The sequence below is a fragment of the Accipiter gentilis genome, chromosome 3 (assembly GCF_929443795.1).
Source record: "Accipiter gentilis chromosome 3, bAccGen1.1, whole genome shotgun sequence".
NCBI classification, from domain to species: Eukaryota; Metazoa; Chordata; class Aves; order Accipitriformes; family Accipitridae; genus Astur; species Astur gentilis.
The window spans coordinates 19,170,504-19,189,961 of record NC_064882.1 but is presented as its reverse complement, the minus strand read 5'-3'; the positions used below and the strand labels follow the sequence as shown (position 1 = coordinate 19,189,961).

Sequence of the window (19,458 nt, the reverse complement as noted above, 5' to 3'; positions counted from 1 at the left end):
CTGTGCCCTCCCAGGCCCTGTCCTGCCATCCTCTCCCCTACTCAATGGAACAGTTACGTTCTTGTTTCCCCTGTCCTCTCCAAGATGAGCACTGTAGTTTTCCAGTTACACTATCCCCTTCAGGGATAATGCAGCCATAAAAGACAGGCACAAATTATAAATTAAAAGTAAATAAATAAGTAAAAACTATTCAGACAATCCTTTCAACAGTACTACAGTGACAGATGCTAAGAAAACTTTCAACAGTTTCCTTTCACTTTCCTTTTAGTCACCTTTCATCATATTTGTGAAACCTGGTTTTGCTCATATTGTTTTGCTTAATATAATTCTTTCAGAATTAGTGATATACTTTTACTTTCTTTCCTGTGGAGGAATAATTATAGCTTGAAGTACCCTTTCAGGAGTTTTTAAATTATTATTTAAGATTGAAAAAAAAAAATAAAAGAGAAAAGGATTCCAAAATCTCTCTCATCCATGCACTTCTGGCTAGGAAATTTCTAGGTTTTGGACTCCTCCTTCCTCTTTTCTTATCCTGTTAATTTCTGAAGAGTGAGAGGTTCAAAGATAAGAATACCCCTACAAGCAGAACAATGCGAGACTCCATCTTCAATATGCCCTGATCAGTCTGTCATGTGTTTCTGGCCACAGTGTCTTCGAACAGCTATCAAAAAAGTTTTGAACTTCTCAGCCAAATCTCCGTACATCTGGGTTAGCTTCCTTCTTTCTTTGCTTTGATGTCATAAAAACAAAGTGCCAGTTGCCAGCCTCTCTTTTTTTCCAGGACAAGACCTCATTTGTAGCTGAAAGAACAGTAAAAATCTGGTGATATTTGGCCCAACTGCTATGTCCTGCTGACAGCCGGCACAAACAAGATGTTAAGAGACAAAAAGCAGGCAGGTTTCCACTGAGATGTCAGACACTCAGTTTTCTAAGCCTAACATTGGCTGCATTAAGAGCCGCTGAATTGTTACTGACCAGTGACCCTGGTGCACCGGCATCCTCACAAACATCACAGCTCCTAACCTGAAGATCTTAAGTTCTAGTTCAGCAGCATGAACAAAGGAAGCAACCAGGGATGATGAATAAAAGAAGCAAAAGGAAGAAAATCAACAATTCCTAAAGCTACTTATGCTGCTTTGATAGTACTGTGAATATAAGACTTCTTTCCAATACCCATTAATTAATTAGCATTGATTTGCAAGGGTTTAAGGCATTCATACATCTTTCTAGACCAGCATTCTGGTCTGTAGCAATTGTCTACAAAGGAAACTTCAAAAAGTAAAGTTGAAAATATCCCCAAATCACATGCCAGCTGTGCCCAACGGGCAGAACCAGAGGAGTCATTTATACTTCCCATGCTGTGCTTTCCTAAGATATCTTTGAGAAATTAATTGCTTCTAGAACTTGAACTATTTCTGGAGCAAGAAACCTATAAATATTAATGTTTTAAATGAAAATTTTTATTTTAGAAGCTTGAAACTATTGGGTTTTGAAACTCTTAGAGGCCTATTTCTGAGGCTAAGTAAATCTAAAGAAAAGTACTCTTTCTCCCCTTTAGATTTTCAAATTCTTGATTCTTAAAAGAAGGATGAGTAAAGGTAAAGAATGAGGGAAAATTTTTAAACTCCTGTTGTTTTCTACTACTACTGTGAAAGCATTATATATTCATTAGTAGCATTTATTCTGAAACGAGTAAAATCTGTCCTACACATACTGCTTTTCTTGTTTGTTCTAACTATACCTACTTAGGGCATCAAGTCTAAAACCTGATAAAAACAAATAAAGAGTTATAAAACATGTAATTTTGTAACTGTATTTAAATATTTTCCACCTCTAGCTTTTTGGCCATCACCATTTTTTAAATACTTCTTGACCATTCCATAAAAACCCCTGGATTTGTCTAATGAGAGTTATAAATGCAAAGTCAATGATACAAAGTTGGTTTTTTTCTATACCTTAATTTTTCAATAATTAATACTCTAATATTAAAAGTAAATAAAACAAAGCAATTCTATGCTTTAACGTTTTATTTTCTTCTGTTACTGCAGCTTGGCAGCCTATTATACAAATCATATTTCAGTAAACTCCCCTGAAATTTCTCCCAGAAAGTAGTTTTTACCAGACCTACTAATGTAAACCTTTGCTTGCGACATTCACGCAGGCAACCGGGAACGTCAGAGTTCAAGTATTTAATTCCTATTTACAGTAACATGCCCCAGTGTGCTTTAGGTTCCAGCTGACCCTTTTGACTTAGAATGGCCTTTTCCTCCTTAAGTTTAAATTCACCCTTTATTTTGCACTGTAACTAACAGAATTTAAAAGCTCCCTTTGATTAGCATCATTACTCTTCGTAGAGGAATGAGGAAGAATATTTCTTTCCACATGGGGGAAAACCTGTAACTACATGCAAACAGGATATAACATAGCAAACAACAGTTTTGCTCCACAGAGTGTTCTAAAGTTGGCAGTCACCTTTCTAAATAAATAAATACTGTTTTGTCAGTGATCTCTTAAATGCTATTAAATCTCTAGTGTCTGAACCTCTCCCCTTCAAATACAAAAGCACCAGAGCTAGAGTTTAAAAAAAAAAAAAAGAAAAAAAAGAAGTCAGCAGAAATGGGGTATTTGATATGGGTTGTTGCAATTGGTTTATCTGGAGCTTTCCTGAAGTCCATGCAGAGCATGCAGTTTATTCTAGCGACAGTAGCTGACAGAGTAGTTTGCATGTGGGATGCTTTCTCCTTTCAACAGCATTCTCTTCTGCAATTTGAATCATTACAGAATCTAGTTATGGGTTTAGCAAAAGTATATTGTTTTAATAGAAAGAATGCCCCAGAGGAAAGCTTATTCTAGCATATCCACGCCTGATGAAGATAAATTATGTATATCCCAACACATTATGTACTTAATGCAATGCAGAATCTTATTTAAAAATTAATATGAAGAACTTCACACATAACAATCTTATAAAAAAAAAATAATAATCGCAGTTCAAGATTTTCCATGTTGATGGGCAGGGAAGTCCAAAGTAAGGCCCAAAACTTTATATAACTTTATCTACTTACGATTGCTAAAAATCTGGTTACATACACTTCCCTAATGAGCATCCATGCCCTTACACCCAATCTACACAAAAAGTGTTATAATATAGACTGTAGGCAAAGATAAGGCAGGGAAAAAGTATACATGTAGGTATGAATGTTTAGCAACAGTGAAAGCTAGACCAACCCAAAAATACTGAAAAATAATCACACAGCTTCAGTCATGCAGAAGAAAAACGAGCAAATATAAAGAAGGCTTCTACACAAAACACGTGAGAGCAAGGCCCAATGATCCAGCTGAGCTGAGACACCCATACACATCCACCAAAAGAGGCAGTCAGCCTCTCACCGCTAGGCAGGTAGTCCTGACCCTTCTTCCACACCAGCCCTCACGTCCACCCTCCTTGCCTTGAGACGATTCAGTTGGATAACCAAAAAAAACCTCTCCACCTTCCTAAGAAAATTTCTGCTGATGTAATGACCCAAAACAGCTCACTAAAAGGATGAGACAAGTACCACAGTTGGCAGGTGAAAAGGTGACAAGGCTGCACTGCAGGGGGCAAAGCCACCACTTTCGGCAAAAGTGTTGTGATGAGCTCAGCCATCTTATAAAACATCCCTCATCTTCATCCTGCCCACTTGACCCACATCTAATGGAGTGGGAATGAGAAAGTTTGACAACTTCAAAACTTTCACTTATATATATACTGGGTATTCTTCAGCTTCAGGGTGGTACATTGGTTTGCCTAGTTTGGATGATCTACTTATATATAGCCTAGTTGTCTCCTTCCAGCCTACATCCATTTATAGACCTTGTTATTTCAGCCCTACCCTGAAGGAAATGAAAAATAACAAAGCTATCTTCTCTTTACATAGCAGATTATACTACACAGAATATTACTGGCCTTTCATTTAATTGAATGCATGCCAACACACCATGTATCAGGAAATGCAGTGACTCATGACCTTCTGTGCTCCAAGACATACTGCACAAGTGGCCATCATTACAGATCACCTAAGTTCATAAATAGGGCCAAATATGGAGGTTACACTCCCTAATCCCTTTAAAAAAAATTTTTGACACATTCACATTTTATTGGGTGATTAACTACTGACAAAAACTTGCTTTTCCCATGACAACTGACAGGCTGTGGAGAAGCCATCATAAGCACTATGTCCCTTCTACAGCAAACAAACATGCTGCTCTAGCAAGACAGGGATCTCCAAGTACATTTACTGTCACAAGGTACACAAATACATTTAAAAAAAAAAAAAGGAGGGAGGGAGGGGGGGAATTTAGTAGCTTTTTCACAACTTAACACAAATTTAGATTCGACTTTAATTTTTAAGTTTCACTTTTCAGTATGTCAAAATTATTTTGGAAGATATAATCATGAGGAAAAATGGGTACATTCCCTGGAGACAGTCTGTGGAGTTTCAGTATACAAGATGACTACTAACTGTCATGATTTTTTTGAAGTCAAGGTTACAATTAACAAAAACTTTCCTACAAAAACATTGAACACATTATTATTTGGGATGTTTAATGCTGGAGAAATAAAGTTAACACCCTACTTAATATTGTACTTATTTAATTACTATTGTTGTTTTAAAAGGCACCAAAAATAGTATCTCATTAAAATAAGATTTCTCTTGATTGTGAAGTAACACTGATTTTGCCACTAGAATATACACCTGCCATTAAAAGATGTCTGAAAGTTCTCTAGAGCACTGTATTGCCACTGATAACTCCTACCCCAAAGGACAGTTTGGAGGAAAAGCAATTGCATAACATCTCAGACCAATTTTTTCCCCAGGTTTTATTTTTCTTTGCAGTTTAACAGTTGCTGGGAAAACAAGTTGAAATGTATCATACAATAATGATTCCCAAAGTATTAACAAATTGTACTTTTATTGCTTTTAAAAAGTATAATCCACTAGCAAACTGCAAAAGAAGGAGCAAATCTGTCCTTTTGCTAAAGCCATGCACACCTCTGCATACACTTCACCTCACCCCATCTCCTCCCAAAGAACAAGACAGGCAACAAAACATTTGTTCCACAAGCCTTCATATGGTCCTTTTTCATACACGTTCCCATCATGGCACTGTAAGGTGATCTCACCTTTCTTATTTAAATTACAGTTTCATTGCTGTCGTCAAATGACAAGCCACAGGATAAAAATGAACTCATTACATCTACTTTGTTAAATACTGTATTGTCAGAGCAGAACCTCTCTTGAGAGCCAAGAGTTCATTTTTGGTTGGTAAAGGAGGAAATAATCTTCAGTCAAGCTAATCCTATGGGAAGGTAAGCAATTCTTCAACTCCAAGTGCTTTTTTCATTCACATAAAGAATGATTCAGAAGTATCTGCCAGGCAACTCCCCAGTTTTCACATGCTTGTCAGCACCTGGCAGCTGTAGCCCCAATAATTCACTTCCTTTTAAAGTTGCTCCATTTCTTTCAGATTTTATAACACGTTTTCAAAAATGACTGCTGTACAGGCCGATACAGCTCGCTTTCCTGCTGTGACTTTGTTCCGACGCTCACAAGTCTAAGTAACTTTGAAAATCACCGTCACAAACCCTTACCAAAAAGAGGTCGAGGGCAAGGACCTTGATGTAGCTTTGGCAGGCGCGACATTAAGAGCAGCCCTGTTCTCTTAACCAGTACGAGTTCTTGAAATATATGTATGACTTCTGAATCAAGCTGAGCAAGACGATACAAAAATCTCATAAACCACCTCCAACACTGATTTACCAGAAGGAGGTAGGGATGAGTTCAAGGACAGAGAAGCACCCACAGGACAGGCGTACCCTTCTGTTCACCAGACAGACACACCACAACTGCAGCACAGCAACAGAAAGCTGCGTATTTGTTATTAGACAGGCAATAGATACATCTTCTGTTCTTTTTCATTATCCAGAAATAATTCTTTATTTCTGAACGAGACAATATTATTAATATACTAAGTATTAGAGAAACAGAGGAGCTTTTAAGAAAGCAGTAGTGGGTCGTACTCATGTTTACTGGAACGCAGTTGTTCCTGTCGAGACTGTAAGCCTGAGAAATACATGCATAGATTTCATTAAAACATATGTTGTATCTTACAAAAAAGTATTCATTACATAATGCTTTCTATTGTAAACAGCACCACGTTTGGTTTTTGAACCCATAGACTGCATTACTAAAAGTAATTCTCATGGCATCCAGACCTCCTTAATCAAACAAAGGTTTTTGTAGACAAAATATGACAGCTTTCTTACACCTATCTACAGAAATAACATCCAAAATGAGTATTTTTGCTACGAAACCAGAAACCTCAGAAGAATGGTTAAACAGACCACATATTCAAACTGCAATGGACTAAACAACAGAATCCGTAACTTTAAGAACATTTAAGTTACCTTATCACAGTTAAGATTCCTTAAATACTATGCAGCCAAGCAACCTCAGGACAAGCCATTGTAAAGCCTCCATTACATCCACAACTTCAGTAAGCAAATAATTCTTAAGCGGGAACATCCTCACTTCACTGTTGGATTAAAAGAACATTCCTGACTCCATTTAAAAAGAAGTAATGCCTAAAATTGTTGGCACAGAGACAGCATTCTGAAACTAGGCCATATGAATGTCACTTCATTGTTGTTACTGAAAGGAAAAAGATCAACTACAATAAAACCTTAGCCAGCACTGCAACAACATTATGCCAGCTAAGCAAGCCCTTAACCAGACCCATGGAGCTTTGCTGCCTTGATGTTACACACTTAAACACTCTCTACAGATGCTTATTTTTATGTACATGGAAATGCATGCAAGTATACCCCCTCCTCTTCTGATGTTCTTTAGTATACAAAATTCTGAAGTTATCATACAAACCATAAAAAGTAGCATTGGTGTATGGAAATTTTATGAAAACACAGTAAAAACCTTTCTCAGGTAATGTCTTAGCATATGCATGTTTATTGAATTTCCAAACACATACTCAACATAAATACTGCATGATTCCTTGTTCTGCACATACTGCATCACTTGATTGGAAAACGTTTTAGGAAAAAAGCAACTGGCTTGCCTGCTTCAGCTCAATTCACTAAGCTATCCATGTGAATCACGACACTTAAACCCAGCACAGGCTGCACAGAGAGGTCTGCTCCTGGCCGGTCTGCACCGTGGAAAGCCATCAGAATGCAACTCTCACACACTTATAGAGCAGACATGCAGCTATGCTGTAATCACGGTAATTTTCACAAACGGAGTGACAATTGTGGAAAAAAGTGAAATAAACCCCAGCTATCTTATCAGAGTGCACAGAAAATTAGTTTGTTCGTAGACGATCCAAGTACCACTTGCTGACGAAAGAGTCAGGGAGATCTTCCTCCGTTGTGCTTACATAACAGAGGACATAAAGGAGAAAATGTAGCATCATATATAACCTCTTCTCAGATACCTTTTTTTAATTATTACTACTCTCTATCTTATTACAGCTGACAATCACCTAGTCTAGATTCTGCAATTCATCTCCTTATCTATACAGCAATTATTTACCTAGTTGTAGATTGAATTTATTGTAACTAGGTGTACTGTATGGTTTACTTTAGTTTGGAAGCAATATAGATTAATAAAATCAACTTTAAGGATTTATAACCGTTTTCATGAGACACCTTCAACTTCTAATACAAAATACTAGAAAAACCCTTCTGGTTATCTTTATTTCAGCAAGAACAATAATAACTACCAAGTACTATTACAAGGTATAATTTGTAACAGATACAGTTAATCTGCAAGGCACAAACTAAACAAAGTGAAAAGCAAAACCTATAAGGATGCCTGTTTTGAAATATTCATTGCTTTAACTTGGAAGTCCTAAGTCTAGAAGTTATTAGTCCAAAACATGAATTACAGCAGTTACTGCAAAAAGCAAATCTCACGTCTGAATAAGCTATTAGGACAAACTAAATATCTGCATACTCTCCTAGCACTGATTAGTACGCTGTACAATAAATAACTTCCTACTAATTCCTTCAAACAAGACAGACAAGTGAAATAAACAATGCTGTACTGGGGTAAAAATCCCAACAGAGACATTTTGATGAAGTATTTGGTGAGTGGAAACCGTGCATCCCAGTACACCTCAAGCAGCAATTAATGAAACGTAACTTAAAGCTGAGGTTCCCGATACCTCCTGCTTCTGACTTTAAATTTTTACAAATGCAAGAAACTTGAGACGTGTGAAATACTTAGCTGACGTACAATTACGTCATCTTTAGCATCTCCTGGCATCCTGTCATTAAGCTGCTGCGCTTAGGGCAGCAGAGCCAGCCACAGAGTGCAAGGCAGCTCCCGGGCCTGAGACCCTGCATTGAAGCATGTGGAAGGGGTGATCTGAGGACAGACAGGCTGGCTGTCTTCACGGAGAGCAGCATCCTTGCCTTCGGTGGTTCGATTAAGACAAGAAACCCTCGCAGAAACTCTAGATCCGGGCCATTCAGAAGATCAGAGTGGGAGCTTTTTGCAGGTATAATAACGGGTTCGAGGTACAAAAATAATACCCCCTGTGAAACACTCGGTCCGAAGACGACCGTTTTGCTTCAAAGGAGCATTTGGAGCTTGGCAGAACCAAGCCACGGCGTCAGCATCTGGTAACTCCGCAGAGACGAGCACCTACTTGTCACCTCTCCTGGACAGCAAAGGGTGCAAAGAACTTTATCAGGCTGAAACAACTGCAGCCTAAGAAAATTAAAATAGATACACATAGAACCTTACATGACAACTAGGAAGCAGCGTGCTTTGCTCACCTCTCACACCGGCTACGCCAAGTTGCGCCAGCACGCAGGACCGCTAAGAACCTGCTTCCGAAGCGTAATTTCACGCAGCGGCACGTGAAAAAGACCCAAACCAAAACAAACCAACCACCAAACCCCATCCGCTACGACGCTGTGGCTCTCGGTGCCAGCGACGTACTTACTGCTGCTGCTGCTGCTCCAGGATTTCAGCAGAGACTTTATATTAATCTCGAAGAAGAGGGAATCCTGCAGGCTGAGCATGGTGCCGGGGTGGGGGGGGGGAGCGGGGCGCCAGCCGGCTGCGGGGCGGCGGCGGCAGTACCAGCACGAGGAGCCCGCCGGCGCCCGCGCCGCTGCCGCGCGGCCTCCCGCTGACGCAGGGCCCGGGGGGCGCGCGCTGAAGGCGGAGGCGGGCGGCAGCAGCAGCAGCGGCGGCGGCGGCGGCGGCGGCGGCGGGGGCGGAGCCGGCGGCTCCTCACGGGACCCCCTCCTCGCCCGCCAGGCCCCGCCTACAGCCACGCCCCACTGCCGCAGGGTCCCGGCGGGTCCCTCCGCGCCCCCACCCCCACCCCCCAGCAGCGCCCCGCCGGGGGCAACGGCTCTTCCCGCCTGTCAGGGTGTGGCGGGTCCCGCCGCGCCAAGCGAGGCGAGCGTGTGACAGAGCGCGGCGGCCGGAGGCGGCCTCGGCTCCGCGTTCCCCAACTCCCCCCGAGGGACACGCCACCAGATGACACCGACCGACAGACCGACACGCACCCCCCCCACTGGCAACCACTCAACCCGAAAAGGACCGCAAAAGGCTGCCGGCGCTTCACCGAGTTTTAAATAAACTTCCAGCCGATCTGCTAAAAGTCTAGCGAATTAAATAAACCGCCCGGCAGCCCTCCGCATGGCGCCAAAAGCACGGCAAGCTTTCTACACCGAAAGAGCAGCACCATAAAAGGAGGGGGAAAAAAAAAAAATAATCCAGACGTCGGAGGCAGGCGCAGGCGGCAGGCAGCAAGGCCGTAAGCAGTATTCCCAGGTGGGCGCGGCAGCAGAACTACGGGCATTTTAGCTTGGACACCTACAGCTATTAGCAGTTTGGGTGGTTTGTTTTTTTTTTTTTTCTTCCTAGCTTTTAAAGGACGTGACAACACAATTTTGACATTTCTGATGGTTTACTTCGTCCAGTATCATCTCACAGGCCACGATGAAAAGTATCTTAGCTGTGAAGCTTCAGGATTCCTAGGGATGCAATCCAACACTGCCTTTCGATGGGGCTCAGGATTTACCACCGTTCTTTTGGGGAAAAAGCAAGACACCCCATCAACAGCCTATGCCCATTTTCAGCACAGGGTAAAGCACTATCAGCTTCATCACACTATCAGCTGCGACCAAAACGTGGTGGCCCTCCGTCAGCTTGAGGCACTGTTATCTTTACACAGGTCAAAAACAAAATCTGAAAGCATCTCAAGATTGTGATGGACAAATCTAAAAGTAGTTGACAATTTCAGAAAGACTTCTGCATACTGACAGGAAAAAGTGATACAGAGAAAATAATGCTTGTTTCCATAACTGCCACCAAACTATATACATAACACTACCCTTGGGTCCAATACAGAAAACTGAAAGAACTGGACACTGACACCACTGTGACACTGGCTGCTAACAGTAGTTTAATTAGGTCTATTTAAACTGCAACTTGACCCACACCATACATATTAACGAAAAAATTAATCATAGAGGTCTAAGGTATGCTGATTAAATCTGCTTTAAGTTAATTTTTTAAAAACCTATATACTTTCAGAACTGCCCCCCACCCTGTACTAAGAGTACACCAGCCATGAGGAAGAAATCATACCTGTGCCCTCAGATAAACTACAATTATCTAAAGTTGTTGAAAAGATTCAAGAATGATGTACATCAAATACTTTCAAGGTTTGTTTTTTGTGGTTTTGGTTTGTTGGGGCTTTTGTTTGTTTGTTTTTTAAATCTACACCGACACCCCTCCCCCAAAAGACAAAATAATTATCACCAATGGGGAGGTAACACAGACGGGCTGATGTCCAGCTAAACGGTTCTAAATGACAGGTCTAACACACCAGTGGAAGGACAGTGGAGAAAGAGCGAGTGAAGCGTGTCACTGCACTAGCCTGTTCAGCCATCCACACAGCTGCTGTCTGACAACCGTTCAGGAGATGAATAGTTTTAGTAAAAGAGACTGGTGTGATCACTCAGTTTTCATAGATTAAAAATAATCCAAATTTCCCCATGCAAAAAAACTATTTTTTCTATAATCAGGTATGAAGTTGCTACCTATATCTGGATAGTCCTTTATGTTTCTGCCCAGATCAGGTACAGAACGTGCATCCACACAGAGCACCTCTTTGGGACACTGCATCAAACTTACTTTCATAACCCTGTTTCAAGTATGTCATACCTCCCATTACCTCACACTCCTTTTTCATCACTTTTTATGAATACATGCAAAGTTATACTTCAAACATTCCTTTTTCCTCTTACTACATAAGATACAACTTTTGTTATGAGTAGGATACAAAGGTCAGATTTTGGAACTGGCTGATGAATTTCACCACTAATTTGAAAGACTGTATTAATTACGGTTGGTCTCTGACTGCCTTTAACACTGGGCTACAGAGAGTTCTTCAAAGGAATCCTTGTTAACAGCATGCATTCCAAAATCATGAGCCAACTCTCCCAGCACCTCAAAAATAAGGACTTTTTAAAATACACTTTGGATTCTTTGTAGTTACCCCCCCCCCCCGCCCCATCTTTTATTCTTTAAGTTATTAGCACCAGAAACTTGTTTTAAAAAAATCATCCCAGAAACCCCAGGAGATACACTAGAACAATCCCACAGAAATACTAATCATAATGTTCCACCTTCTGGAGTCCTGTTAACACAACTTTCAACAAACAGAAGAGCTGCCAGTATTTCTGTAGAGCAGTGTTTCAAAAGTTAATGAATGTTAGGAAATCTTTTTTAAAATTTGCATTTATTTATGACATTGATGTGTTTGGTCAAGCAAGTTACACAGCTTTCCGTCATGGCATCTGAGATTTTGTTGCACTATTATTTATTCATAATATCAACTACTGATCACTGTTGATAGGGCTTCTTCAAGGATACTTGCAATTAATTTTAAATGCAGTTAGCTCAGTAGAAAATATTAGCCCATTAAGAACTTCCAGGATGTTAAAAGAGTATTTCGAGAACTGTATGTACCGAGAGTACAAGCTTTTCCTTCTGAAGATTTCAGAAGTAGTACTGAAGACTAGGAATATTTAATATTAGAAACAAAAATACTTTGGAAAAAAAATCTTCTTTTAATACTACATGAATATACATAATATGTTTGTTTTCGTACATATATGCACAGACATAGGAATTTTGATTCAATGGACACCATTAATTTACAAGATTTAACAATGGCATATACCAAATACTTTTACTGTCCCCCTCACCCCCCCCAAAAAAAACCCAAAAAAGTACAAGTCAACTTAACAAGAGGGGTAAAGTATCTGTCAGTATCCTAGCATTATCATATAAGCATCAAGTGTCGTAAGCATTATCTTATTATACAACTGTGCACAAACCTTCTAATGTTTCTTCTTCCTCACAACCCAATTTACATGCTTTTATAATAAATGATGCACAGATGACAAATACGCAATTTTGGACTTCTTGGAGTTTGTGTTGCCTTTGAGTTAAGTTAATGAAATAACCTACCAGATACTAGAATAAACAGAATATTTCAGGATAAACCACAAGTTTAAAATGTAACCTTTTAGTTTTAATCAAAACAAGAATAGTAGAAAAGGAAAGAAAAAACATGGATTACAAGCCTCTGAACCTTGCCAAGCACAGACAAGGCTAATTCACTCAGAAGAGCCCAATAAAACTCATCTTGTAGAGTTACAAGATATCATCATCATGTATTTCTAAAACAGTGTAAGAAAGTGTCATTTACAGCATCGATTCTTTTCCAGTTCCTGATTTTTCAGACAGAAAAAATGAAATAGACTTCTGGAAAGTACACAGCGTTTAAAATTGAGAGCAACAAGTATGTCCACTATAAAGGAGTCTAAAAATACCTATCACTTTGGAGTACTTATATGGGAAGTCTTCCATAATATTATTATTTTACTACCCAGAGAGAAGACAGAAAAAGAAAGCACTTGCATTTAACTATAAGCCAATAGGTTTGATCTGCAGCTGGTTTATGTAAGGAAAACAATCCAAAAAGAAACTCAAACTGAGGATTTGTGCATACTTACATTAGTACACTGGACATTACGGGATTCCAATAGTTTATATACTGATCCCAATATCTGCATACCTTTTGATTCTGGACTGGTTATAAATTTCACTATTAAAGGGAACAGATTACTGTAAAGTCTATGGTTTTGGTACTTTCTCAAGAGTCACGGTGAAGCATGTGTGAATGAACACACTGGTATCAGTAAGCTCTTAAAAGAGCATGACAAGCATAGGACTGTAGGTGTAGTAAAGCAGAAGCGCTCAATCTGCAAACACAAGCTGTTTGCACTCTACCAAAATGATTAATGCAAGTGTCCAGTCCACACCATGCTTTTTGCTCAGATATGAAAACCTTTTAGTAAAGAGGGTGGCTAAAAGCAAATTGCTTGAGCCACTTCAGCAACCCAAGTATGCAGACTTCAGGCTGCAAATAGACCTATACATTATAGGATTCACACACAATAAGCCCAGCTGCTCTGCAAAGTGTTATGACTGTCCATTCGTGGTACTGTTCATTCATAGCACGCTTGACCTATACAAGCGAAGTCAATTCAGCACTTCAGGAACACAGACCTTGTAGATGTAATATTCAGTACATGTACAGTAAGCCCAGTCACACAACAGGGAAGATCTGCCCCAGGTGTTACAAGTAGCTACAGGACCCAAGCAATATAAGAGACCAGACATTGTCGTGCTGTATATAGTACAGATAACAGATGTTTCCTTTTCTTTACTTGTAGAATTTAGAATTTAATAAAATCATTTCTAAAAGGATTACTATACTTGCTAGGATCAATACATTTACTACAAATGTGTATGCAAAGACTGTTTGTACAGCTTTTCTTTAAAGTAGCATCATGCCATTTTCTTGGAGCTGCCCAGAAACGTCACTAGCAACTGTTTTGAACAATGTACATAATGTAAGTGCAATGCATAACAACTGCTGGTTTTACAACTGCCAGAGCTCTGGCCTGTGGCAAAGACCAAAAAAAAAAAAAAAAAAAAAAAATTCAATATGGTTCACACAATGATGTTTCAGCTTCACCTCTACAGGCTGAAAAGGTAGGGGGATTTTCATGACTGAAGTATTGCTGAATAAGCTATCTTAAAAGAGCAATATTTGTCATTTAAAAGCAAACTTTATAAAGTCAAAGAAATAACATTTTATGTGTTGTTAATTTATGTTTCACAAGGAACATTACAGGTTTTTAGCCCCATTTCCTCTGGGGTTTTGGGTTGGTTTTTTTTTTCCATTTGAAGCGTTATTCCCCAGTTCTACAATTGTTTTATTTCTCTAGGAGTATATTCATATCATACTACCTCCCTCTTCCAACCCCCAATGTAGTTCTTGCTCTCTTTTACTGGGATGGCCGAGGTAACAGAATTATGATTTATCTACTTATGTCTCTACGAAATAATTTGCACTAATCATTCCAGCATAAATATTCCATTTTAAAACCACACCTAAAGGCATTCTTTTAAGTTATGAAAAAAACATGCAGTCACTGTTGCTTCCAAAAGTTTATTTGAGGTTCTCAGTCCTGCTACATTCATATTCAGAATTATATGGACTGACAGGAAATGCATTCAGGCAAAGAACTACAAATAATAATTCCCATTAAAAGTAAATTATGAGTTTTCCAACTAGTTCTGAAAGTACACTGAAGATGCACATGTTCTTGCAGAACATAGTCTTTGAGTAAGATCAAAGAGGATACTGTTAATATTTAACTTTTCAGTAAATTCACATTATCTTGATGGAATAGTAATCCTCCCTTAAAAAAAAAAAAAAAAAAAAAAGAAAGAAAAAACCCACAAAACCTAAACAAAACCCGCCAAAAAAATTCCCCATGACTTTAAAGAAAGAATAATTAAATCCTGAAAAATCAAACAGCTTTCAAGGTATTTTAACAAAGACCTTACCAAATTTGTAAGGATTTAGACTAAACAGATTTCAATCTGGCCCTTCCTGAAAATCTAGCTTTCCAGATCAGCAGTTACAAGGAAACAAATTACAAAGATTACAAGGAAACGAATCAGTAATAAAAAAGGTGAAACATTTCAAACAACGCAGCAGGCAGTTCTGAGATGATGTTTAATCAACCTCTCTCCAAGAGGAAATGAGACAGGTAAAGCAATACACAAACCTATAGCTGTTACTGTATCTCATGAGTCTGACAAATCCGAATTTCTCAATTTTCACAGCCATCCCTGTAGTTAAAATTCTAGAGAACTCAGTGATTTACTCCCTCTCAGATGCTCAATTTCGACCTTCCACAACTGCAAATAACCCTTAAAGGTCTAAAGCCCGGTTAGTACAGTTCTGTCTCTGTCAGACAACCTGAAATGACTGACTTAAGATCTGATTTGCCTAATTCTGTACCGTGTCGGCCTCCTTACTATACTTCAGCATTAATGTAGCAACGTACTGGTTTTGGGGAACCACTACTCCAGTTTTCACCAACCTTTCAAATGGAACCTGGAAACAGTTACGGAGCTACACAGAAAATCCCTGCTTAGTTGCTGGGCGTTTAAATGGATAGAGTAGGGAAAGGCTTAACTCTGTTACCCTACAAGGCCTTAAGACAACTGCTACCAATCAGTTATGTTTCTATTTTTGTTGCTCCTCCCAAGCTGCTGGATGTCTGTGCCACTTTTACAGGAAACATCATATTTGCATTATGTGAGGATCAGCTACTCTATCCCTATAGAAAGCATTGGGGAAAAAAACACCAAGAGTTTAGGATTCATCTGGGAATACTTTAAAAAAAAAAAGTTAAAGTGAATTACCTATGGGAGTAAACTCAGCACAGAAGTCCCAAGTCTGTTAAGCCTCACGAGTGCAATAGTACTTGGGTAGAAAACATTCTCAGATGCAGACTCCCACCAGACTCGCACAGCAGCTGACGTTACTCGCGTATTTGCCTTGCCCTGCACCAGGAGATAAATTTCTGCCTTCCTCCCTCTGCCATAAGCAAAGTTGAACATTTGCTCCTGAGCCACTGCTGTTGGCAGCCCGCAGCCCATTTCTGTTTATGCATTAAAGCACTTCACAGCCCCGCGTAATGCAGATGTCTGGTTCAGCCACCTCTGCCACCGAGTGCTAATAGTAGGCAGAGGGATCGGGGGCTGCACAGTTACAAGTGGGAACTACTCCAAGTCTCTGTGCTAAACCTCCTCACAAGCCCAAGCCTACCAACTTACTCCACTGTAGCTTAAATCCCCACGTAGGTGGCAGTTTCACAAGCTCCGCACACACAGTATAAGGACTTTGAAAGCTGTAGTTACAGGCAGGAGAAGCAAAGCAAGCAGGGGCAAGGCATGGATGGGCAATTTTCTCTCAAGGTTTCAACTCCTGAAACTGCCATTCCTGATGTTTCAGTTACCCAGGGTAGGAGCATAAGGAGCTCTGTCACCCAATATCATAAATAAGTAATTACATTAACATGGCATTTTTCATAGTTGAACTAAATTGGCATATTTCTTCAAAGCCAGCAAGTTTTTACAGTGCATTTTTTAATGCTTTAGTTACCAGGATTTAAACAATTAAATGCTTTTAATGCCGAATTTTACAGCTTTCCCATCTCTGTGAAACAACAGACATTCTTGTAGGAACCTGAAGCAGAAATACAAAATAGAAATGCTTTTAAGATTGAAAAAGGTAATTAATACATACACATTGATTTGCAAGTCAGAATTAACAGAATTCAGGAGTGCCATTTCTGAACCTTTATCCTCAGCAAGCACGCTGTTACATTGAAGAAAAGCGAGAAAAGAAATAAAAAAAATAGGAAGGGAGAAAACAAGAAGTAACCACAAATGCAAAGGCAGCTAAACGCCAACAGTTAGATACCAAATACCTAACACACACTAAAACTTTACAACAAGGCAACACTTGTCTGGAAGTTCTGCAAGTAGTCCACAGCACAAAGTTCCTTAAAGTGCCTCAGCTGGTGGACTACAAAATAGTCTCGGCCAGCAGATGCACCTGTGTCAGCACTGGGAGAGACCATGCAGCAGCTACAAAGCTCATCACTTCACCTGCAATGTCACACACAGCTCTCCATCCACGCACCTGCATCTGGCAGAGCAGATCAAATGGAAAGGGACAGTATCACTCCACTGTAATCCCTACCAGTTAAAGAAAAATGAAGAACTGAAAATGGGTGGTAGAAACATGTTCAGATAATCAGGTAAAATGGAGAATATGCTTAGGCTTTTTCTGTTCATGGAACTGGCTCCTCTCTATTTATCAGTCATGTTATTTCTTGATAGAGCACTAGCATACTGTTCATTTCTCTTCAGTAATTAGCATGAACATGTCAATTTTCCAAACGTACAATCTACCTAGAAATGTACATGGTATAATTCCATCAACTTCTAGGCAAATTCAACTACTCAGTTCTACACAGTCCTTCCATGAAATAAGACTTTATGGAAACCCTAACCAAAGAATAAGGAAAAATTACTTTAAAACTAATTCTAGCCAACAGAAGACAACATACTGGAGAGATACAATATTTTTATACAAGTTATAAGCTGCTTCTATGTGTTTTACTTCCTGTTTTTCCTGCTTTCAAGTTAGAAAATATTTTGAAATTAAAAACATTCTTCCTTCAGCCAGTCATCTTCTCAAAGAAGTAACTGAGACAAGGCTCACCCCAGTGGATCTTAAAAGATGCCAACAGACACCAGACAGTTTGGGGTCAGTGTCTAATACCACTGTGCAACAGCATCCTGATGCTAAAGTATCTTAAAGCTCATGTTGCCATACTGGTCTTATCAATGAGCAACGAAAGTCTCCCAAGCAATCAGGGTCCAACACAGACACTTGTCACTACAGACCTCAATGGTACTAATGAGCTAAAGAATTATTATTATTTAGGCAGTATCTCTGTATAAGGGGTATCGCACAGATCATAAAGTGAGGGTACACCAAGTCCTGAGCATCCAGAGAGTCTCATGAAACACTGCTGCAGACATGAACTTAATCCCTTTAAAAGTACCATTGCTAAAGTGATGAGGCCTTCTGAAAGTTCCACCAATCTCTTCAAATCAGTAGTGCATATGGATTTCTCACAACAACACCTGCCCTTTATAAATAAATACAAACACCAAAAACCTTCAAGCACAAGCCAAGAACTCTCTTGTCTGGGAGAGTCTCTGCTTGCAGGGGCCTTTTAGAACTTGGCTGGAGAGCAAGAAGATGCATATCGAGTAAAACATCCAAGGCCATGAACACTACTTCCCAAATCACAGGTATTCTTCAACAGCACTTACTAATTGAGAAAACACTCCCCACTGAAGAAAGCATTTCTGACATTTCCTTACTTGAAGAGCAACTAAAGGCTTTTCAGTGCTAAGTTAGAGACACAAAGAATGCCATTTACTGAAAATGGAAAGGGTTTCCAAATTAGTCCTTGATTAAGATGAGATAGCTGAAATTATTATCCCTCAGTCTGGATCCACATAATACTTTTTAGAAGGAACACATATAAAGTTAGCACTCACAGGGTAAGAATCATTCTGTTATTGGAGACCTTAAAAGAAACGGGAAACATGGAAGTCTACAAATCAAGACATAAAACAGCTAACAAGCACAGCCAACAAACTGTCAACAGCCATCAGAAGTATCATGACTTACTGAAAAATGTCATGTCATATCTCCCTCTTCCATTCACATCTCACATTTTCATTAGAAACAGAAAAAACACCCCTAGAGGAGATTAAGGCTAGTTAGATCACCCATAAACTAAAAATTTTCACTTGAAACATGGACTTTTTTCCTTTTCAACTGAAAAGTGAGGAACTGTGTAACAAAATGTTTGAATTGTAATCTTTCTGTTATCTTAAATCTGAATTGCTAATGTCACTATCATGGCATCTTCATATGCAACTGCTGATTTAATCCTGTTGGTAAATACTATATTGACCTTACAAATACTTTCTTCAGCATAACAGGGGTGTTATTTTGAATTTTTCAGTCCAGTGATCTATTTTAATGTGTTTTAAGGGATAATAGTTTTTTTGCTTAAAGGAAAATGGCTCCTTAAAAATAAGATGAGATTTTGATTCTAGACACTGTCCAGCCTCTTACAGACTCTACCTTGGATCGCAGGCAGACATTATAGAAAACGGAAAGATAGCAGTGTCACAAGTATGTTTTAAAATCTGTTCTACGTGAAAGAGATTTACAGTGTGAATCAAAAAGGAACAACATGCTAAACCCTTCTCTCCCTCTCAAAACGTCGCTTTCAAGACCTGTGGACAATTTAGACACAAAGAATTTAAAAGAATACTTTTATGTCCTTGTATTACCAGTAAATCATAGAGAGAATGGTTTTACAGTAGCATATGTAATTATTTTTGA

The 19,458-nt window shown here is 39.3% G+C and overlaps 1 protein-coding gene across 12 annotated transcripts in view; it reads right to left on the bottom strand.

The window, feature by feature from the left end:
• Positions 1-19,458, bottom strand: part of FRYL (FRY like transcription coactivator) — a 176,570-nt gene that overhangs the window by 122,040 nt on the left and 35,072 nt on the right. The window contains exon 1 of one of the 12 annotated variants that reach the window (XM_049797346.1): positions 9,007-9,024. The exons of the other annotated variants lie outside the window; for them this stretch is intronic. The gene's annotated coding sequence lies outside the window, so the exon portion shown is untranslated. Of the gene's footprint in view, positions 1-9,006; positions 9,025-19,458 lie in introns of those variants that run through there. 12 annotated transcript variants of the gene reach the window in all.